The 24,435-nt window shown below is 34.5% G+C and overlaps 1 protein-coding gene across 9 annotated transcripts in view; it reads left to right on the forward strand.

The window, feature by feature from the left end:
* Positions 1-24,435, forward strand: part of LOC145296077 (uncharacterized) — a 500,956-nt gene that overhangs the window by 305,782 nt on the left and 170,739 nt on the right. Inside the window, exon 1 of one of the 9 annotated variants that reach the window (XM_080142210.1) lies at positions 569-812. The exons of 7 other annotated variants lie outside the window; for them this stretch is intronic. The gene's annotated coding sequence lies outside the window, so the exon portion shown is untranslated. Of the gene's footprint in view, positions 1-568; positions 813-24,435 lie in introns of those variants that run through there. One more of the 9 variants, XM_080142213.1, reaches the window with a different exon arrangement.

A 24,435-nucleotide genomic window follows, 5' to 3' on the forward strand; every position in this document is an offset into this window, starting at 1 on the left:
CGTTTATTCTAACATTTAATGGTACTATAAAAGACAGTAAAATTTCAAATATTGAAATTTGAAAATCGATGCGTGTCTGGTAGGCGCAGATCATAACGAACGGCCCAGCTACAGGTAGGCTTGCTTGCGAGGAGGCGACTATTTACCAATGTTATTTAAAAACAAACAAACAAATACGGTTCTGTTATTTTCTTCTTTGAGAAGCAGGAAATCCTCCTTTTAAGCATAACTTACTCCGCATTTTTTTTTATGAGATCCTGTTCTCGTAGCCCCCCCCCCTTATCCGTTTCTAGACTGGTTGGAATTCAAAGAGTCCTTCTCAAGGAAAACAAACAGACCAAAGTTTTTATAAAAAAAAAAAATATGTGAGGGACTCCCTCCGCTCCCCTCACATATTTCCCTCACTGAGGGAGTGGAATTTATTCTGCGAATGTTAATTTTTAATAATAAAACTACGGGTGTGGCGTTTATTTAATATAAAACTTAACGAACTAAATTCCACTTGAAACGAAACACGCAAGCGGATGCACACACACACACACACACACACACACACACACACATATAGGTGAACGACTGAACGAGTTTGCGTCGCGACATATTTATTTACATACGTTCCAATAATTCTCACCCAATAGCAATGGAATTGAACATCTAAAGGAACACAGTAATGAAATATATATTCATCCACAGGTAGCTGTTTCGCCGTATCACAGCTTTTCGATGTGTCTAGGCATAACATGTGTTTTAATCTGAGATTTGAAACCCGACCGCTTAACGGTTGTCACCAGTGATCTCCGTTCGCCACGAAAGTAAGTGTAGTTTGTGTTTACATTCCCTGTTGCCGAGAGAGTAATTACAAAGAGTACTACATAAAGAAAGCACAGACAGCACCGAGCGAGCACCGTGCCCGCGTCAATGTCATTAGATTAGGCATCCGTAAAAAAGACATAATGTCGAGTGAAGGGGAAGGGCTCACAGAAAAATAATTAAAAATATACCATTATTGTTTATTTATATATTTTTAACAGAATTTTAAAAAAATCGTTAGTTTTTCCAGTTTGTTTGCTTTTTTTCTCGCTAAATATTCAATTAATACGAAATTTTAAAAAAATTCAAATTTTATTTTATCAAAGTTACGTATAGGCGAGAAACGTGTACAGACGAGCGAAAATTTCGCTCGTAAATCTTGTCGCGGTACAAATATAGATTTGCTTACTACAGCGAATTAATTTTACACGTCCAAAACGTGGCTTCTGTTTATCTCAGCTCATTCATAAACCGCATGCATCATCATGTTAACCAACAAGTGTAAAAAAATCTCGCGCTTTGAAATGGATAATCAGTTATTATTAATGAGTATGAAAAACAAAAATTGGTAAAACTATACAAACACCGTGGCAGCGAATTAACCCTAACCCCTAACCCTAAACCTAACCCTAACCCTAACCCTAAACCCTAACCCTAACCCTAACGCTGTCACGGTGTTTGTATAATAATACCCAAAAATTTATTAATGAGTATGAAAAACAAAAATTTATGAATGAACGACGAATCTATCGCTAAAATAATTTCATTTTACAACTGATTGGAATTTTTTAATTTTTTTTACTACCGGAAGTAACGAAAAAGACTTTACGAAAGTCTGGAGGATGCTGATTGACTCGACAACAAAAAGATGATTTCTTTTTTTCTTTTTTTCTTTTTTTTTTTTTTAGGTAAATATTATTTAACTGATTTTATATACCCGGCGTTGTCCTGGACTCTCTTGTTCTCTTAATCGTTGTTTTGCTTTTTTTGCTTTAAAATTATGAAATTATGCAGTTTTCCCCCCTTAATTATACATTAATCATCGATATCAACACACCCACACTAGCAGGGAGACCCAACGCTGCCGGGGATTGAATGATGATCAACGAATGTTTCACTCATATTTTTATTGCCATCGAAATCGGTGAAATCGCCCATTTTTTAAAATTAAATCGATTAACTGCCTGCTCTAATTGGGGACTCATCACGATGTAACTCAGTCCACAATACATTATAGTCTACATTGCACTGTAGAGAACTTTTTATAAAAATTATTATATATATATATATATATATATATATATATATACTGGCTTGAATTAAAGTTTAAATGCAAAAGTCAACTATCATAGTTGCTCTAAACAGAAGCATTCATTTACAACGCACCCCTGTCATATCAAAGAATCTACTGTTGGTTTTATATGTCTGGCCTTTCGGCTTGTGTGGTAATAAAACTTCTCAAATGTACTTGTGATTTTAGGCTGTGTTAGGTGTTAACTTTGGTCAAACTCGCCTGTTCTTTTATCGGTCGGATTATTTTGATTATTGATACTTTTCGAAAGCATTCCGATACACATCCTATCTAAGAACACTGCCAGAAACATAAAGTACCTTTTGTGCGAAATTTAATAAAAATCGACCCAGTTGTTTTCGAGTCCATAGGAACTCTTTTTCTCATCCTCTCTCTCTCTCTCTCTCTCTCTCTCTCTCTCTCTCTCTCTCTCTCTCTCTCTCTCGCGCGCGCACACGCACACAGTTCTTTTTATGTAATAGTAGACACATAGATATAACCATAGTAATTGTCTATATTTTTGAGATGAGGTGTTTTCATTGATTGAGATTGTCAGACTGACTTCCTCATCTTGGTTGTTATAGTCACAACGTTTCGGCCGTTTTGCCCTCGGGCCTTCATCAGGCGTCTTGTATCGAATTTGGGAACCGTTTGTTAGGAGTCTCGAACCCAACCCTTTATTATTATTACGGGGGTACCGTGTTCGGACTCCAGCTAGGCTCTGGGACATAGTTGCTGATTCTCTGTTTTTGATTGTTAAAATCAGCAACTATGTCCCAGAGCCTAGCTGGAGTCCGAACACGGTACCCCCGTAATAATAATAAAGGGTTGGGTTCGAGACTCCTAACAAACGGTTCCCCAGTTCGATACAAAACACCTGATGAAGGCCGGAGGGCAAAACGGCCGAAACGTTGTGACTATAACAACCAAGATGAGGAAATCAGTCCGACAATCTCAATCAGATATAACCATGATGAACGTTTTTGATTTAAAATCAATTTAGTATTTGCATTAAATTTACTCATTTAAAAGTTTTTTTTCTCCAGATTACAGGCGTAATACTAATTTAATTTAAACCCCAAAATGTTCATCATGTTATCTTAATAATAATTTTTAAAAAACTTAAAACTAATACTGTTTTCATCTTGAATGTTATTTTCACAACGTTTCGGTCGATTTAACCTCCGTCCTTCTTCGGGTATATCTTGTTAAACTCGAGAATCTGCACAGAATTTTTAAACGGAACACTATTTAATCCCCGAGGGTAGCTTGCTCTCGTTCTGTTAGCCATGACTGGGTAAAAATCCTAAGTAGTTCGCAATTTTTTTTTGCCTCCCCACGAGGACAGAGTTAGACACAAGGTCGGTTTTTAATGGGGGGGAGGGCAGCTCCCCAAAAGGGACAGTCTGGTTAGTAACAAAATAAAAAATGTATCAGTCATGAAGAATTTCTCCTCCACTTCAACCTTGACGATAGTAACTTTATAGCTGAATTTTATCAAGTACTCTATTCACTACGCCACGGTCGTTACGAACAGGTTGAAGGTTCAATCCACCGTACGGCCGACACAGAAAATACAATTGCGAATTACTTGGGAGTTCTGCCTAGTCATGGCTGACAGAACAACAGCATGGTACCATCGTGAATTAAATAAAGAGTTCCGTTGAAATTCCGGAGTTTGACAGAAAGATTCTCGAATTCGATAAAGGTACACCTGAAGAAGGTCTGAGGTTATAGCGACCGAAACATTGTGAAAATAACGCTCAAAGTGAGAACAGTAGTCCGAAAAATCCAAATAATATGGATTTGTTGATCCTCCGACAAAAGGAGGGTGGACCTGTAAATTCACTCTTGTCCGTTTGTCTGTCCGCACTTTTCTCAATAACTACGGCTGGGAATTTTTTGATATTTTGCACAAACATTAAACATGATATGAGTAAAAAAGTAACACAACGGATTTTCCGGGAAAACTCCGTTTGCTCCCTAGGAGTGCCTTTTGTGTTAAAATGGCTAAAATTGAAACATTTATGCCTTGGATTTTTATAAAACTTTCTGAAAAGTTGTAACTAACTGATTTCTATATAATTTTGTTTGTCTAAATTTTGCCATAACTCTTGGGTGTGCCCCAGGGGCTCTTTTAGGGCTAATAAAAGCACTCCATTTTTGGGACTATTTTACCATATTTGTCCAAAATTTTCTGTGTGTCTATTTAGCGCTTTTGCATGGTGCTGAACTCAAATTTAAATATGTTAAGGCCTTGGGGACTTTTGGGGCTAAATGGGGGGGGGGGATGATGAACTTAGTCATTTCTTTTTTTTTTTTTTTTTATACATTGTGCAGAACTCAAATTTACACATGTTAAGGTCTAAAACTGCACCGTTTGTTCATTTTCACCATGATTTGACGTGCCCTGGAGACTTTGAGGACTAAATGGGGGGGGGGTCAAATGCTGAACTTAGTCATTTTTTATGCACTCACGGGGGATAATGCATGCTTCATTTATTTATTGTCTTATAAACTGTAGTCTAACTCGGCTCTCTTGAAGGAGCAAGTAATACTTGAATTGAATATTAAGAATAACGAAGTTTTTTATTTGTTTATTTTTACTTTTATATTTTTTTCGACTACAACAATAGCCTTTTGGCCAAGATCAAAGTGTAGTATCTGTTCTTCGGATGCTGCATTTCCATTTCTTGTTCTTTTTCGGTGGAGGAGCAGTCCTTCACGACTGAGACAATTTTTATTTTTGTACCTTTTCTCCACGTTAAAAAACGACCCTGGTGTCTAACTCTGTCCCGTGGGGAGGCATTGTAAATAGGTACAATAATAGAAGAGACGCAAAGCTTGATTTACAAAAAAAAAAAAAAAAAAAAAGTGCGTCATTCCAGCGGTTGGCAATTTCGCGGATATCCCCCCCCTCCTCATTCCTCGCAATTTTACGTCTCATCCCGAAGACGACCGTAACCGATTATTGGCCGAGGCGCACCTTCAATAATGGAAAAGTTGTAAATCCGTAGGAGTTAACAGTGCCGTCAAAATAATGGAAACCGTTAGCAATAGACAGAGGCTACTAAGCTAATTAGGGAAGCCTAAAACTTAGGAATATCACGGTAATATACAGAACAATACAGAACTCTGGAAATGTGACGGTGACACCTGTTCATTCACACAATTCTGAGGCGGCACGTTTCTCTTTATTATTATTTTATTATTTTTCTTTTAATTTTGTTCAAGCTGGGGATGAAGCATTCTACCGGATGCCAAACATTCGCCCGCTATCTCATACATTCCAACCGAGTGATCTTTTTAAGATTCTAACCGTTTTTGTTCTTTTTTTAAGTGCAACTATTTGAATCTCTCTTGCACTTGATTCACCGGGTATATTTGCGAGGTAGTTTTCGAAATTCTTTTTAATGAGTCCAGTTGCTCGTATAATATAATGGCGGGAATAATAGAGGCCTTCCCAAGATTCCGGTTTCTTTTCATGCCATACATAAGACATTGGTATTTATCTTTTTCCCTTTTCAGCTCTGTTTTGCCCAGCATCACTGGGGGGGGGGAGCACTAACTTCTACTAAGGTTTCTTCTTTCTCCTTCTTATCCTACGTCACTGTCGGGTTTTATGGCTCCGTTACTGCAGAACACGATGCGAAAGGAGATCGCCGATACATCTCTGAGCAAACACCAGTGTGAGTATGCAGTGGGTCTAATATGAATGTGTATCGTCGCGAGTTTGGTCTGTTAAGCATTGCAGTGGGGGCAAGAATCATGAACAAATTCAACTGTCACATTCCAACGAGCAGACAGCATATCTAATCCAAGCAGATCATATACTCCAGAGGAAACAGGGTCGCGGCAGGGAATATTAAGTATATATCCGATGGCATGGTGCTGTAGACGTTCAAGAACTACCTGACAACTCTGGCGAACACTAGGGACCCGTATTCTAAGTGAGGACGCAGAGTATTGAATATATCTCCCTCCCCCCAGAGCGCGAGATGTGACACAAGATCAAAAGTGGGATTTGAAAAGCCATTCCCCTAGAGGGAGCGCACTCTGGCCGAACAAAAATTGCCTGGGGGAACTCCGTCAACATTTCCCGGTAGGGGCACCTCAGGCGATTAGCAATAGACATAATAATCTGAAAGGATGAGAAGGTAAAGCTTGAGAAGTTGAACTTCCTATAACTGCATAGGACCATACTTCAGATCGACAGAGAAAGCTAGGTTCTTGTTCAGAATTCTCCCTATTTTAAAAAAGAAAAAGTAAAGAAAAATCTGTATGATGCACGCACCTGTGACGTAACTAAACGAAAATATCATGTTCCAAAAATCATGTAAATTGATAAGTAGTTTTATTTTTATGAAGAAAATCATTTTTAAGTGGTAAATGGGAATTCGTGAAGCATTACTACATAAATCTTGCAAATTTGAATTATTGAGTCATCTCCCCCAACCTTTTTTTTTTTTTTTTTCCTGTTTTCAAGATGGCAAACGAGACGAATGTTCTTTGGTTATTTAAATAATTTGATTTTTTTTACATAAAAATTAAACTACTAAATCATTCTATATAATTTTTGTTTCATCACGGCTACGTACACCATACGTACTTTTTTTTTTTTTTAGTAGAGAAATTCTGGATAATAACAGCTTTTTATATAAGTATTTTAATTGCCATTGTTTATTTTGCTATACCCAGCATACCAAGGGCTCCTTGTGCTAAATCTGGTGCAATTCTATGGAATAGTTTTGGAACCTATAAGTGTTTATTATAACAATAGTAGTAGTAGTAATATTAGCATATAGTATAATTTTGACATCTGTTAAGTCAAGATTGCTTCATGCCGAATTTGGTGGAATTAGTGGGGGATGCCCTTTTCTCTACCCTGCAACCTCTCTCCCACAGAAGAGACGTTGCGAGCCTATCCTTGTTTTATCGTTATTTTCATGGCAGGTGCTCGTCTGAACTCCAATCTCTGGTCCCCCCTCACCAATCTTTCACGAAAAACACCCGTCTAGCTGAATCCACTGTGAAAAATTTCCCCCACTCTATATCTGTACCTAAATCAAAACGCAGATTCCATGAACAAAGCTTCTTTCTTAGAACTGCACGCCTGTGGAACTCTGTTCCGTCTGCCTGCTTCCCTCCGGACTACAACTTGGATGTCTTCAAGTCTAATGTTAACAAATTCCTAATGAACCGCCCCCTTAAGTAAACACTTCATCAAATCTCCACACTAACGTACTGTACTTGCAATAACCCTTATCCCTGAGTGGCTTCCGGGCCTTGATAAGTGGTGATCACTGTGTAAAAAAAAAAAAAAAAATTAATACTGATGTTATTATTTTTAACCGAAGCATTTATTATTGATATTTGTACTCGCTAAGAGTTGAACACATGGGACATCATCAGCGATTACTCACTGACAACAACCGGTGGTGTTCCCTGGAGTCTGGATGACAAGTCTCCCCAGATTTACAGTACTGTCTACCTTTCTCAATCTTTGCAAATGAATTTGTGTTATTGCAACAGCTGCTTACCATTAACTTCTCACTGGCAGCATATTATTATTATTATCATCAAGAACTGAAAACTATCCTCCAAAATATCTGAAAAAACTTCACTTTTGGTATGAATTGTAAGCCTGGTTGGGATTGGTATGATTTTAACCTTGTAGGGTTACCCGGTAGGGTCGAGATGAAGAAAAAATACATCCCTTGGTATTAGAAGTTTTTTTTTTTTTTTTTTTTCGTCTACTCTTTCTTTGGACCACTTGTCTTCAGAATTCTGAATTCCCTTCCTGCTGTTTCCCTGATCCTACTTCTGGTGCTACCAGATCAGGCTGTCTGAAGATATTGGCTTCCTGACTTAAATGGCCCTGTCGGTGGGGCATTAGAATACACCGATTGCCCCCCCCCTGCAGAGGGTAACAGTCCCTCAATGGGGGTCCTGGATATGACCTTAAACTATATCCAGTGGTGAGGCCCCAGCTTGCGGGCTTTGGGGATTGTGGAGCCACCCTTTAATTACCATTGCTCCCAGGTCCACTCTGACCTGGAGTGGTAGTACCTGTTAGGGTCCCAACTATGGATTAAATAGAAACCGACTGGAAAACAACAAATATATTCTATTAAAAAATTTTTCTTCAAAATCTTTGGATTCGGCATTAAATAACCCGAAAAGGGTTGATATGCCGTAAAACAAAAACAACCAACCAACCAACCAATTCTGACTTAAATGCACCAAACATAGATATTTCTTTCTTTTTTTTTTCTTTTCTTTTTACAAAATTCAATCAAGTAAAACTTAACTGAATATTCAAAATAACATTGTATCCGTAGCCCAAATAAAATCCCTGCGGTATGGCTACTCCACACTGGCTTATATGATTAGAGATTAAGAACGATTAATATTTAATGCAGAAACAAGCACACATTCCGAGTCAACGGGCTACAACTTTTTTCACGTTTTTACGGGCTAATCAGTTTATATTGTGATGGGATGATTCCAATATCTTTCCCAATTCACCTACAATTACCGATTCTGATTCTTTATAAACCTCTAAATATTTAAATAATTATATATAATGAGAGTGAGAGAGGACTTGAATGCCTACTAGGCAGTATTCTCAAGTGCCGAATCTCTCTGTAAAAAGGGGATTTGTAAGGACAACCCCGCATGAAGATATTTATAATAATAAAAAATATCTACATCATATAATAATAAAAAAAAAATATTTACATCATATAATAATAAAAAATATCTACATCATATAATAATAAAAAATATCTACATCATATAATAATAAAAAATATCTACATAAAATAATAATAAAAAATATCTACATCATAAAATAATAATAAAAAATATCTACATCATATAATAATAAAAAATATCTACATCATATAATAATAAAAAATATCTACATCATATAATAATAATAAAAAATATCTACATCATATAATAATAATAAAAAATATCTACATCATATAATAATAATAAAAAATATCTACATCATATAATAATAATAAAAAATATCTACATCATATAATAATAATAAAAAATATCTACATCATATAATAATAATAAAAAATATCTACATCATATAATAATAATAAAAAATATCTACATCATATAATAATAATAAAAAATATCTACATCATATAATAATAATAAAAAATATCTACATCATATAATAATAAAAAATATCTACATCATATAATAATAATAAAAAATATCTACATCATATAATAATAATAAAAAATATCTACATCATATAATAATAATAAAAAATATCTACATCATATAATAATAAAAAATATCTACATCATGTAATAATAAAAAATATCTACATCATATAATAATAAAAAATATCTACATCATATAATAATAAAAAATATCTACATCATATAATAATAAAAAATATCTACATCATGTAATAATAAAAAATATCTACATCATATAATAATAAAAAAATATCTACATCATATAATAATAAAAAATATCTACATCATATAATAATAAAAAAATATCTACATCATATAATAATAAAAAATATCTACATCATATAATAATAAAAAATATCTACATCATATAATAATAAAAAATATGTACATCATATAATAATAATAAAAAATATCTACATATAATAATAAAAAAATATCTACATCATATAATAATAAAAAAATATCTACATCATATAATAATAAAAAAATATCTACATCATATAATAATAAAAAAATATCTACATCATATAATAATAAAAAATATCTACATCATATAATAATAAAAAATATCTAAATCATATAATAATAAAAAATATGTACATCATATAATAATAATAAAAAATATCTACATCATATAATAATAAAAAATATCTACATCATATAATAATAAAAATATCTACATCATATAATAATAAAAATATCTACATCATATAATAATAAAAAATATCTACATCATATAATAATAAAAAATATCTACATCATATAATAATAAAAAATATCTACATCATATAATAATAAAAAATATCTACATCATATAATAAAAAATTTCCACATCATATAATAATAAAAAATATCTACATCATATAATAATAATAAAAAAATATCTACATATAATAATAAAAAAATATCTACATCATATAATAATAAAAAATATCTACATCATATAATAATAAAAAATATCTACATCATATAATAATAATAAAAAATATCTACATCATATAATAATAATAAAAAATATCTACATCATATAATAATAATAAAAAATATCTACATCATATAATAATAATAAAAAATATCTACATCATATAATAATAATAAAAAATATCTACATCATATAATAATAATAAAAAATATCTACATCATATAATAATAATAAAAAATATCTACATCATATAATAATAAAAAATATCTACATCATATAATAATAAAAAATATCTACATCATATAATAATAAAAAAATATCTACATCATATAATAATAAAAAATATCTACATCATATAATAATAAAAAACTATCTGTATATAATAATAAAAAAATATCTACATCATATAATAATTAAATATCTACATCATATAATAATTAAATATCTACATCATATAAAAAACAGATTAAGTGTTCTTGATTTCTAAGAATGTCAGTTGAAGTAAAATGAAATAAACAAACAAAAAAATTAACTTTTAAAAAATTAAATCTATCGTATAAAGGGTGAGCTGTCTGTCTGTGTGTATGCTTGTGTGTGTTCAGCTGAAAGTCAGAAATGGCACAAGACACATCCACAAACCTGATATATTTTTTTGTTAGCAATGCCTTCTGCAGAATGTGGACATTTTTTTCTTGTAATATTCATTTTTTTTTTTTTTTTAGGGGGGAATACTCATCACAGATTAGTCTTGTCGATATTTAGAGCAATTTTTTTCATCAACCTTTGGTGTGCAAATCAAATTAAAAAAAACCTTTCTTGGCCTTCAGGCTAATATCAACGATACCTAACTTCCCACACTTTCGAATGGCTTTGTGCCTGATTTGTTTAAAATGTAATTTAAAAAAAAAAATATTTTTGTGAATAAATAATTAAGTGTCGTATCTGTTCTGTCTTTAGTTGAAGGGGAAATTCGTCTTGACTGTGGAGAAGGGGGGGGGTAGAGGTAAAAAGATAAAGAGAAAAAGGTGGGTATTTAAGCAGAATACGGACTAGGCTGAGATTATAGCATTATTTAGAAACCCATTCTTAACATGAGGGGAGGATTTTTTTTCTTTTTTCTTTCATTCTTTTTTTCTTTTTTTTTTTTTTCTTTTTTTTTTTCTTTCTTTTTTCTTTCTTTTTCTTTTTTTTCTTTTCTTTTTTTTTTCTTTTTTTTTTAACTATTCTTTACTGGACATAACTGGAGTGGTGTAACACTTGAATATATAAAAACTGCTGTAAAACCAACTTGTAAGTCCAATCTAAAAATAGCACGCACTTTTTTTTTCTTTTTTTTGTTATCCATAACTTTTTTCTTTTTTTTATATAGAAATCACTCCAAGTTATAAAGCCACTTCATGTAAGGATGTAAGAAAGAAACTCCTTCATTGATAGAAAACTAAGCAGCATTCAGTATTTGATGGAATAGATTCTGACCCAGAAAACAGCAATTCTTCCCCCTTTGTCAGAAAAATCGCTGATGGAATACGAGGACTAAACGACAAAATAAGGAAGCAAGCCTGGACGATGTTAGGTGACCATGCTAGTTTTAAATAGATATTAAAAACAGATATAGAAAAATATATTATTTTTCACAATTTTTTTTTTTTTAAATTTAAAAAAATAAATTTCCTCGGCCATATGTGCAGCAGACTACATCGCGTGCATTTGTATTTGTGTGCAGTTGCAGTGATATGTATCGTTTGAATCTATAATGTTTTGGACAAGATTTTATATCTATTTTTTAATTTTATTTGCAAAGATGGAGGGGTGCTTTTGAACTAAATATATGAAGTAATCTATATAAATAAAACGGTATACTTATGACTGTGTGAAAATATTTAACTGATAAACTCTTAAACTATTGGTCACATAACACGGAAATTAACAGAAAGTAGTAATAATAAACCAAGGACGGTTTATAACGAGTGAAATTGTTGGATGAATAATATGTACAGAAATATGTCAGCAAGTTGAAATGCTAAATGTTCATGTCAACTTGTGTATATATTTCTATTAGTTTTACGCATGCGCAAATTCATTTATATCTTGACGTGGTTTAATTTTAAATCTTTCTTATCTATCAAATGGTAGGGAACACGACTGGAGTGCTAAATGTTTTGATTTCGATAGCACTAAAGTATTTTTTTTTCTTTTTAACTTTTGAAAGTACTAATATATATATATATATATATATATATATATACTTGTTTATTGTTATATAAACATGCTCACATCCCGCTGCTACAAATAGCCACTTGTTTCAATCAAACAACAGATATCATCAGGCAGCGACTTGACTATTCAAAAGTTCAATGAACTATTCAAAAGATTCATTGAACTTTTGAATAGTCAAGTCGCTGCCTGATGATATCTGTTGTTTGATTTAAACAAGTGGCTATTTGTAGCAGCGGGATGTGAGCATGTTTATATAACAATAAACAAGTATTATCAGCTCTTTTTATTGAGCACTATCTAACAACCTCGTTGAATTCATTAGTCCATTACTTTTGAATATAAAAAAACCCCGAGTATATATATATATATATATATATATATATATATATATATATAAAATATTTTACTATAATAATTAAATACCTACAGACACGAGTGTTTCATCCTTTCAAGAATCTTCAGTGCAGGGTGTTACAATTAACACCAGTCGACAGATTCGAACTCTGCAACACCAACAATCTCTGGCTCGATTAACAAAGATCGTATCTAATCGGCTGCTATTAACCGCGTAAAATAACGTTGAATTTAAACATTTTAATTTTAAATGTTCTTTACGTCAGTCACACCGTGACCTAATCGTTATACGATGATCTATGCATATATATATATGTATAAAAATAAAAAAAAATTACGGATTTTGACCTTTTGGATTATTTTGGACCATCTTCCAATTACACGATTTCCTTGGATTTTACTTGTGCGAATGGAAATTTAACTAACTTTCTTGGATTTACATTTTTGGATTTTACCGTCATTGAATAATTTACCTTTCACCAGACTATCCATTCACGTGAAATCACTTTTTTCTTCACCCTATTATCTCTGCTTCACTTTTTGTTATCAAGTAAGATCTTTGACTTACTCGTTGTTTCATCAAATACTTTATCCAATCCCGCATTTTGCTAATTCCTACCCTCTGATGAGAAGGAAAATATTTCTTTGAAACTCCGCGGATTAAGGACTATGCACTTATTTAGTGTTTCCTTTTAAAATTAAATATGTTTTTAACTCTTTCTTTAAAGTGTTTTTTAATATGTTTTATTAACTATTTTCTCTTATATATATATATATATATATATATATATATATTCAATTGAGAATTGGCTCTGTAATAATAAATACGAAATCTGCCGGAATTAAAATATATTTTATGCATATTTTAGGACCTGGCAAGGCCGACCCCACCCCCGCGCTAATGAAAAATAAAATTTTAATCATAAAGACAAATTTATGTTTCTGAATTTTTTAGATGAGGATTGATATATTTTCTGTTTGGATTATTTAGACTATTATATTATTTTCACGTTTGAGTTGAGATAAACTCTAACAACATGCACTCATGGCATGATGCATATGCGTTGATTAACAATTAGTTTTAAATAACAGTATGCTGGCGGCTTAAAGTTCAATTCTTACTATAAAATACATGTTAAAATATTCTTTGGTTTCGGGATTGAATTAAGTTTGAAAAAAAATCATATTCTTAATTATTGATTAATTATATAATAATGAGTCGTGTGTGTGTGTGTGTTCAGAAAGAGGAATGGGCTGGATGGAGGGGAAAGAGTGAAAGACAAGGGGTTAGAGGAGTAAGAGAGAGAAGTTTAAATAAAAATGTTTCACGTTTGCCACCCAGGTAATATCGGGGATCCCTGCTAGTCTGTTATATAAAGGAGAGATATGTGTTCAGATAAAAGTTAAAAACTGTACAAGACACACGCTAAGTTAAAATTCTTTTCCATTTTCTAGCATTGCCTTGGAGAGGGATCTGTCCTTGGACCTTTATTATTCCTGATATTCATACCCCCTCCCCCGATAGCATTGTGTCTGTGATGATGCAACACTTTATAATAGACCTGAGGGAAAGACGTACGTACACATATCTAAGGCAATGGCAGAAACTTTAAAGAACAACCTCCAATCTTAGAGGAATTAGGCTGTAAATGGACAGTAACACTTAATGCTACTAAGACTGAGCTTCTTTCCTTTAACAATTCTAAGAAGCCTTCTCAACCACCGATAGCCATGACTAGGGCTATGACAAGAGTATTTTGACTCTCGAGTATATACCAGTTAATATCTTATGTTTTTATATAGAGTGATGTGGTTCTCTGTTGATTAAATGTGTCTGTGTCGGATATATACTCAAGAGTCAAAACCATGAAAATAATATCCTCTTGTCACAGCCCTAGTTATAACTAATAACACTCTACCTGAGAGTTCTTTCTTCAAACTCCTCAGTTTTACATTCACAAGCAACATGAACAGAGCAAATACATTGGGGACATTGCAAAGGCTGCTGCAAAGAAGTTGGAATCCCTCTTTTTTGCTAGAAGATTATTCACACCTAAAATATCCTTTACTTCTACAAAGCCACCCTTCTCATAGTCATATACCGTATATACTTGTGTACGAGTCAAATTTCGGGGAGACGATTGTAAGGTTATTTTTTGGGGCGTCGACTTATACATAGGTAATGTTTTCGGAAATGTTAAAGAGCAGCTCAACGGTCGATCATGACATAGAAAATGACATTTTGTTTGTGAACTTAGTATATACCGGCAATCCTATTAATTAATCGCACTCCTTCCGAACCCCACTGCAGTGTGTTTGCCAGCATGTAAGCACATGCGCGGTTTTTCAGTGGGAGGCTTAATAATAATTGGAATAGCTCTTGCAATGTTCACTCTCTAGACATGGTTATAAGCCTAAAGTTCAATATGACTATTCGGTGATGATATGACGTTTTTTTTTTTTTATAGGTTAGGAAATGTAATGTTTACGATATGTCGTTCTCCCCTAAGTTCAATAAGTTTTAATAATTTAATGACGACTATTTAATGAAATCATTTAATGTCACTTAACGCATGCGTTCACATTATTACAGTATATTACGGCTCGTGCAATGTATGCGTTTACGTTATTATGGTACGTGACATAAATTATGTATAAAAACAGTAACTGCACCTGCATGTCGTTGATCAGAATGTATGATTAGCAACATGTACATTCGTTGCATGAAAGTGTGCAGCAGGTTGGTTCTGTATATGAAAATCGAATAGACCAAACTTGCGTAAATACACGTTTTATCGCCCGCGGATGCTGAGAAACAATTTAAAATATGTCTTGCAAAAAAAAAAAAAAGAACGACAAAAAGGAAATAATCTGTGCAAGAAAGAGCCATGAGACGGACCATTTAACTTGTTTAGAATCTACAGTCGTCTTATACACAGGTAATACCTAAAATGACACAATTTTTGGTCTTAAAAGGTACATCGACTTATGCACAAGTATATACGGTATGCATGGACTATTGTTGCCACATTTGGCTGGTTCATCTACCACTCGTCTCTCCCTCTTGAACAAGATTAAAATAAGTTTCCAATCTTATAGGTCCACACTGTCAAATAAGCTCAAACCCCTGTCCCATCGCCACAATGTGCTTGTTTTATGAGTATTTTAATGGAATTTGCTCTGAACTCTTCGCACTTGTGCATCCTTGACGTACATATCCCCAACAAACTCATTTAGCAACAAAATCCCACCCCTTCATTTCAGGGCTTCTGAGATGCCGGAAATCCTTCTATTCTATTAGTTTCTTTCCTCAGACTGCTAGACTTTGGAATTCACTCCCTGTTTCCTGCTTCCTTGACTGTACTGACATGCGGAAGTTTAAATGTAATGTAAACCAATATCTTGCTCATCTCCCTTTAACATGGTCCCAAATAGTAGCCCCTTACGTCTAAGTGGTCATATGCCTTGTTTGGGATGGACGTGAATATTAAAAAAAAAAAAAAAAAAAATTTTTTTTTTTTTAATCGTTCTTTTAGGAGTTTAACTGGAACAAGATTAGTCAGCACTTGCAACATTTTTTTTCTTGATGTTATGTAATAATTTGTCGACGATATTGTCGAGTTGCCAGAGAAAGTGAGAGAGAGAAAGAGGGGGAGGAAGAGACGAGAGAGGATGAGTGCTGTGAGGAAATAAAAAAAGAGAAGTAGATAGAGAGAGAGGAGGTAATAAAAAGTGGGAAGTTTTGAGAGAAAGACGCTACACATACTTTTTGAATCTTTCTATTTCGTTGTTCATGTACACTCCCCTATACTATATAATGCTAGAAGCAGCTTATCCTGCCTTGACAGAGTTCAAAATAGACTTCGTAGCTTAGTGGGGGATGCCCTTTTCTTATCCTTGCAACCTCTTTCCCACAGAAGAGACGTTGCGAGCCTGTCTCTGCTTTATCATTATTTTCATGGCAAGTGCTCAGCTGAGCTTCAATCTATGCCCCCCTCCCTCATCAAACTTTCACGAAAAACACTTGTCTAGCCAAAACCACTATCAATAATTTTCCACACTCTATATTTGTGCCTAAATCTAAATGCAGATTCCATGAACAAAGTTTTTCTTAGAACTGCACATCTGTGGAACTCTCTTCCGATTGCATGCTTTCCAGCTGACTACAATCTGATTGTCTTCAAGTCCAATGTAAACAAGTTCTTTATGAACCGTCCCCCTAAGTAATCCAATTTAAATGTCTAAATACAAAATCTGCATGAATTAAAATATATTTTATACATATTTTGTGACCAGACAAGGCCGACCCCACCCCCGCGCTAATGAAAAATAAAATTGTAATTATAACGTAAAACAAGTCCAACGTAAACAAGTTCTTGATGAACCGTCCCCCTAAGTAATCCAATTTACAAAATTCCCACTACTTATGTTTACAACGCTATAGTCACATTGACTAATGTATACCCATTGACCCTTATCCTCGAGTGGCCTCTGGGCTTTGATAAGTGGTGATTCCTATGTAAAAAAAAAAAAAAAAAAAAAAAAAAAAAATCAGTGACCAATAATTGGTCTTCGTTTCTTGTCCGTTAGTCATAGCACGGCTATGTAGATCAGCAGTTAAGTAAGCGAGAAAGTTGCGTCTTCCTAATTAGTTTCTTCTAATAACGATAATAACCGGTGAACTCTGGCCATAGTTCAATCAGCAACGAATACGATTTTCTTAGTCACTGGAACGGTTCAACGGCCAACACTGACCATTTTTACGACCACTGCACTTTAAGCGCTGGACAAGTATAAAATTAGTAATTGAAACCTCAATGCTAATTTTGGTAGCTAGTGAGTTTGCTAACTATTTGGGACCGTATCTACAGAGACACTATGTAGGGAGTTGAGCAGCAAGATGTCTGTTCACAATTAAACTGACACTTTTGCATGTCAGGGAGTCAGGAGACTGGGAGGGAATTCCAAAATCTATAATCTTGAGGGAAGAAACTATTAGAGTAGAAGGCTTTCCAGCATCTAGTGATCTCTTTAGTAAAGAGGTGGAATTTTGTTGCTTGTCGGTTTAGTCAGGGGTATTTATGTTGAAGGGGCACATATAATCTGAAGAATCATCCAAAATGTAACATTTTTATTTAAATTTTTTTTTACCCCTCTGGATCCGTCTCTATTTTTCTCTCTTTCCGCTCCACCATTTTCCCCCACTCCTTCTTACTAGCCCTTTCTCTCTTATGCACTCAGACCATTCCTGTCTTTGAACATGCACACAACTCTCCTTTATATAGATAACCCAAGGAATGAATCGGTATAAGGAAAATAACTCCTTGATAAAAAATTAGTTATTTCCCTTTAATCGTTGAATGAAATGGCTGAAAAAACGAGCCCCCTCCTTAACGAAAACTGGTCCAATTGACTTTTAAAGAATTATTTTTTCTTTTCTAAGTTTTGTATATTATTCAGCAAGGGCAATGCCGATCAAAAATATAATAACTTTGTGTGTGTTTGTTTTGTAGTTTGTTTTTTTGTACTTTTAGCTGGGCACACACACACACACACACACACACACAAAGGCAACTGACACTTTTAGCTGTATCTTATCCGGCATTGCCCAGGATGCAGAAATATGAAATTTTAGTTTTTGTTTGTTTTCGCATTTTAAAACTTATATAACTGTAGTGTTGGAAAGTTCCCCAAATAAGAAAAGTTCCTCTGATGGTATTTACTAGTGTTGGGACGATTAATTTGAATCGGAAATTGAAAAAATTGGAACTTTTTAGGGTATCGGAATCGGCAAAAAATGTGTCTATTTTCCGATGCCAAAAACAATTCATTTAATTATCTTTTTTTTTTGTTTATTATTATTATTATTATTATTATTATTATTATTATTATTATTATTTGATTTTGTTTAAAACCAAATGTTCCACTGTTGGTAAAAATAAGATAATAAATATTTATTGATTTTAGAAGTAAAATCTAAAGATCAGCCTCCCACCTTTCCTAATTTGTTTTTGTGTTTGAGAAGATATATTTTTTTACATGGAGTTCTCCACTTATCAAGGCCCAAGGGCCACTCGGGGATAAAGGTTATTGTGTGTACAGTAATCAATGGGATAGTGTAGTAATAGTATTGGAGAATTGAAGGCCTTTGATATATCTCCATTTAACATATGCATTTTTTTTTTTTTTTTTATTTTCACCCCAAACAAGGTACAGTGCCACTTTTATGTAGGGGGCTACTATCAGGCATATAAGGGAGTTGAGCAGCAAAGTGTCTGTTTACATTCCACTCAAACTTCTACGTGTTAGTACAGTACATTTTACTGGAATTAGTAAAAAAAAAAAAAAAAAAAAAAAAAGGAAGGATAATGACTCTGTAGTTAAATATTTAGAGATTTATAAAGAATCGGAATCAGGAATTAATTTAGTACGGAATTTGGTAAGCGTATCGGAATTTGGTGTATCGGAATTGGGGGGAAATATTGAAATCGTCCCATCACTAATATTTAGGTTATGAAAGAGGATTTGTGTACAAGAAGTGTAAGAGAATGAAGACGGATGATAACTCTGATGTGGAGAAAGGCTGTTGAGCTTGTCGATGAGTGTTGTTACCATAGTGATACCATTAGAGTACAGGGCGGAGCAGGTGCCAGTGTGATTGCAAGAGTTCTGCCATTACTAACCAGCAGAGAGTTACCATTGACGATTAAGGGAAAGGTCTATCAATTCTGTGTATGCAGTGTGATGATGTGAAACTTGACCAGAGGGGGTTGAAGACATGTGCTGCATGGAGAGAAATGATGAGAATGGTACAATGGATGTGCAACGCGAGTTTTAAAGACAGGCTTAGTTCTAATGACCTCAGAGAAAAATTAAAACTAGATTGTATAGGGAGATGTGTGTAGGAGAGTAGACTATGATGGTATGGTCACGTTGACAGAACAGATGAGAGTTCTTGGGTTAGTAGATATAGAACAGTTGAGGTAACAAGTTCAGTTTACAGGAAAAGGCCAAGGAAAACGAGAAGAAATTATGCTAAGGGATCTGAGGGATAAATATGGACCTAGCCAGAAATTGGTTGCTTTGGAAATCAATTTCTTAAACCCACCTAACAGATAGTGCCATGGTTCAGCAATAACAAATGGAAATTGGCTAGTCAGAATCAAAGATGATTTATCAACTTAAATGCTATTTAGGTACAATCTCATTTGATATGTTAGATTTTTTTTTTTTTTTACATGAGTGTCATTACTTATCAAGGCCCAGAGGCCACTCGAGGATAAGGGTTAATAGGTATACTTTAGTCATTGAGATTTTAGCATAGTAAACAGTGGGAATTTTGTAACTTGGATTACTTAGGGGGACGATTCAATTAGAACTTGTTCACATTGGACTTTTTCTTTTTTTTTTTTTTTACATAGGTATCAACACAATATCAAGGCCAAGAGGCCACTCAAGGATAAGGGTTAAAGAGTGTACAGTAGAGATTGGACAATATAATAATCATTAGTAATGAAAATTTGGTAAATTTGATAACTTATATGGAACGGCTCATCAAGAACTTATTTACATTAGACTTGAAGACAACCATATTGTAGTCAGCCGGAAAGCAGGAAAACGGAAGACAATTCCACAGGCGTGCAGTTCTAATAAAAAAGCTTTGTTCATGGAATCTACGTTTAGGTTTAGGCACAGATAAAGAGTGGGGAGAATTATTGATAGTGTTTACAGCTAGACGAGTGTTTCTTGTGAAAGTTTGGCGAGGGGGGACCATAGATTGAAGCTCAGTCGAACACTTTCCATGAAAATAACGATACATCAGAGACAAACTCGCAACATCTCTTCTGTGAGATAGAGGTTGCAAGGAAGAGAAAAGAACATCTCCTACGAGGCTACGAAGTCTATTTTGAACTCTATCAAGGCAGGACAAGTCCTTTCTGGTAGCTCCTGCCCAGATGTGGCAACAGTATTCCATCCTTGGACGTACCTGGCTCTTATATAGATAGAGAATAGCATCAGCAGTGAGATATCTACCGGATCGATAGAAAGATCCCACCATTTTTCCAGCGGCCTTTGCAACAGATTTGATGTACGTGTTCCATTTAAGATCAGGAGTAAAGGTCAAGCCCAGAAGCTTGTCAAAACTTGAGGCCTCCTGAAGACGAGAGCCATTCCTTTCAATTGATGCCAGATGGGGATCAGAATGTTGATGATGTAAAGAGAGAAGCTTGGTTTTAGATGCATTAAAAGTAACCAGCCACTCCTTTCCCCATTGTACTACATGCGCAAGATCAGAGGAGAGAGAATTGGAGAGAACTTGGTCGTTTACTGTCTTAGATGTGCTACCATAAATGGTAGTGTCGTCAGCATAAATGTCTACAAATGATGTAAGGATGTGATTTGGAAGATCATTAATGTAGATCAGGAAAAGAGTTGGGCCCAGGATGGACCCCTGAGGGACACCGGCATTAATACTGTGGGCTTCTGATTTTTGCCCCTCAACTACTACTCTTATGAACCTATCAGAAAGAAATGATTTAATAATTGAGAAGACATTTTCCAGCTATACCATAGCTAGAGATCTTATGAAGTAAACCTTTATGCCATACCCTATCAAAGGCCTTAGATATGTCAAGAGCAATTGCCCGAGAAAGGTTGCCTTCGTCGAGAGATATGTGAGACTTGTATCATTCTTGCCATACAACACGTCTTCAACCCTCACTGGCCAGATTTCACCACCATGCACCTTTACACTGCATAAACGTGTCTGATAGATTCTTCTTTTGATCGACAGTGGTGACGCTCTGCTGCTTAATAATGACTAGTTCTATGACAAGAAATTATTCTTTTCATTATTTTGACTCTTGAGTATATAGCAGTTAATATTTTAAATGTTTTTAGATAGTGATGTGGTTCTCGATTGATTAACTGTGTCTTATTGTGTCGGACATATACTCGAGAGTCAAAACAATAAGATGATTCTATTGTCATAGCCCAAGTAATAATGCCAAGAATGGCTGAGAGATCTTAGGTTAGATGTAGCAGATTCGGTTCAAAGTTGAAGTTCAAGGAAAACTTAATAGATCATGTGGAAGGCACTTTCTTAAAGCCGTCCAACACATGCCAGCATATAAAACTGACATCTGAATAAAAGCCAAGTACGTCCAAGGATGGAGTACTGCTGCCACATCTGGGCAGGAGTTGCTAAAAACAGCCTATCCTGCCTTGACAGAGTACAAAATAGATTTTGTGGTTTAGTGGGGGATGCCTTTTCTCTTCCCTGCAACCTCTCTCCCACAGAAGAGACGTTGCGAGCCTGTCTTTGTTTTATCGTTATTTCTTTGGCAACTGCTCGTCTGAGCTCTAATCCCTCGTCCTCCCTCACCAATCTTTCACAAGAAACACCCGTCTTGCTGAAACTACTGTGCCTTAATCCAAACGTAGATTCCATGAACAAAGCTTCTTTCTTAGAAGGTGCACGCCAGTGGAACTCTCTGCCGCTTGCCTGTTTCCCACCTGACTACAACTTGGACGTCTTCAAGTCCAACATAAACAAACTCCTGACAAACCGCCCCCTTAAGTAAGACACTCTATCAAAACCCCCAATACTAATGATTACTACACTACTATCTCATTGATTACTGTATACTCAATAACCCTTATCCCTGAGTGGCCTTTGGGCCTTGATAAGTGGTGACCCCCATGTAAAAAAAAAAAAAAAAAAGACATGATGATATGCACGTATGAATAGATGAGAGCTCTTTGGTCAGTTGATGTAGAACAGTTGAGCTAGCAGGTCCAGTTCACAGTTGAAGTTCAAAGAAATCATGGAAAAAAGTGATAAGAACAAACTTGAGAGAAAGTGGGATATGTAAAGACCTGGCCAGAGATAGTTTGGAAGGCAATTTCTAAAAACTGTCCAATGCAAGCTGGCATGTAAAACGGACGTTAAACAGAATATGATGAACAATGATTATGTACGCGCTTGAGAATTTTCAGTTTATAAAAAAAAGGTCGATATTCAATCAGTTCGTAACAGGCCACCAGGATGGGCAGTAATGGCCTGTTTATCGACAATTACCAAGTATTGTAATGTTGTATTGTATTGAGCAGTTGAAAATGGAACCAATTATTTCATCTTTCTCGAGATTTCAATAATTTCTGGCGTTCCGTTCTGATTCTTCCCCCCCCCTCCCCTCCCTTCTCCTCAGGTTCATTGAAATTATTATCCATTCATCAATTATTTATTTTCTTTACATCGTGGTATTTAGATCCAATTAGTTTGGCTGCTCCGTTGAAAAACTCGCATTTTCATTTTTGGAGGGAATGGGGGGGGGGCAGCAGTTTTTTGGCCCTCATCTTTAAATTCGCTTGTGCGTGTAGCCATTATTGCCAGATCTTAGCTAGTGCACCAACCTCTAGACACTGCTTCTTGGACCGGTCCTGCACTGTCTGTCAAGCTCTAGCCTCTGTCGCATCCACGCAGTGTTGTATCCTTGTGCTTGTTTTGCAGGTACTTCCACAGAATGTGCTCCGATGAAAATACTGCACTTTTACCCCTTCAACAAAAATATCCCTGACCCAACGAATTAATTGCTAAATCCCACACCTTTTTTTTTTTTTTTTTTTTTTTTTTTGCTGTAGAAGTCCTTCAATTCCAGAAACTTTTTTTTTTTTTACTCTAACTTTTTTTCATCAGATCACATATCTTTGGAATTCATTTCCTGCTCTGTTTCCCCAACAGTACTGATCATGACCTTAAAAGATATCCAACGGCGAGGCTCCACTGAGGGGAATGTTGAGTTGTTTCTTAGTAAACATTGCTCCCATATCCACTTCAGTCCAGGGTGGTAATACATGTTAGGTGCTTCCAGATCAGGCTAACTTCCTGACCAAAACTGCACCAAACATTGATGTTGGTTGTTTGTTTGTTTTTTTCTTTGTAGAACATGATTGAGTTTTCCAAAGTCAAAAGCAAAATAATTTCATATTTATTTATTGCGGACTATTATTCTCATCTTTATTAGTTGTTGCTTTTACGACGTTTCTGCTAACTATTCCTCTGGCGTTCATCAGGTGGTAACCACGACGTATAAGAACTTCAATGGCAGTGATTGCTGAGAATGCAGTTAGGAGATTCAAAGTTCCTATCAGTCACGGTTACCACCTGATGAAGGCCAGCGGAATAGTTGGTCGAAACGTTGTGAAACAATATCTAAGAAAAGATGAGGATAATAGTTTGCAAATAAATAAATTAATATAAACAATATTCATCTCAATAATGAATTCCATTAAAATAATATATAAAAACAATTTCCTTTCCACAAAACAACAAACCAAAACTCCATGAATAAATATTTGAAGATATAAAGAAGTTGAAGCATAAAAAAAACTTTTGCCAAAATTATTGGATTCGGCATTGAACAATCCAAAAAGAGGTTGATATATCGTAAAACGAAACAACCAACCAACAATACTAACATGCAGAATTTTTAAATGTCATATGAACAAATGTCTGTTGCACAACTCCCTATCCAGGTTGCTTTCTTGTGACTCAGTAGCCTGTTATGTTTCAATGTCAATAAGCTTTGTTTGAGGTGAATAAATTGCTTTAA

This window comes from Euprymna scolopes, chromosome 16 (assembly GCF_053919585.1).
Source record: "Euprymna scolopes isolate OS-2025 chromosome 16, ASM5391958v1, whole genome shotgun sequence".
In the NCBI taxonomy this organism is placed as follows: Eukaryota; Metazoa; Mollusca; class Cephalopoda; order Sepiida; family Sepiolidae; genus Euprymna; species Euprymna scolopes.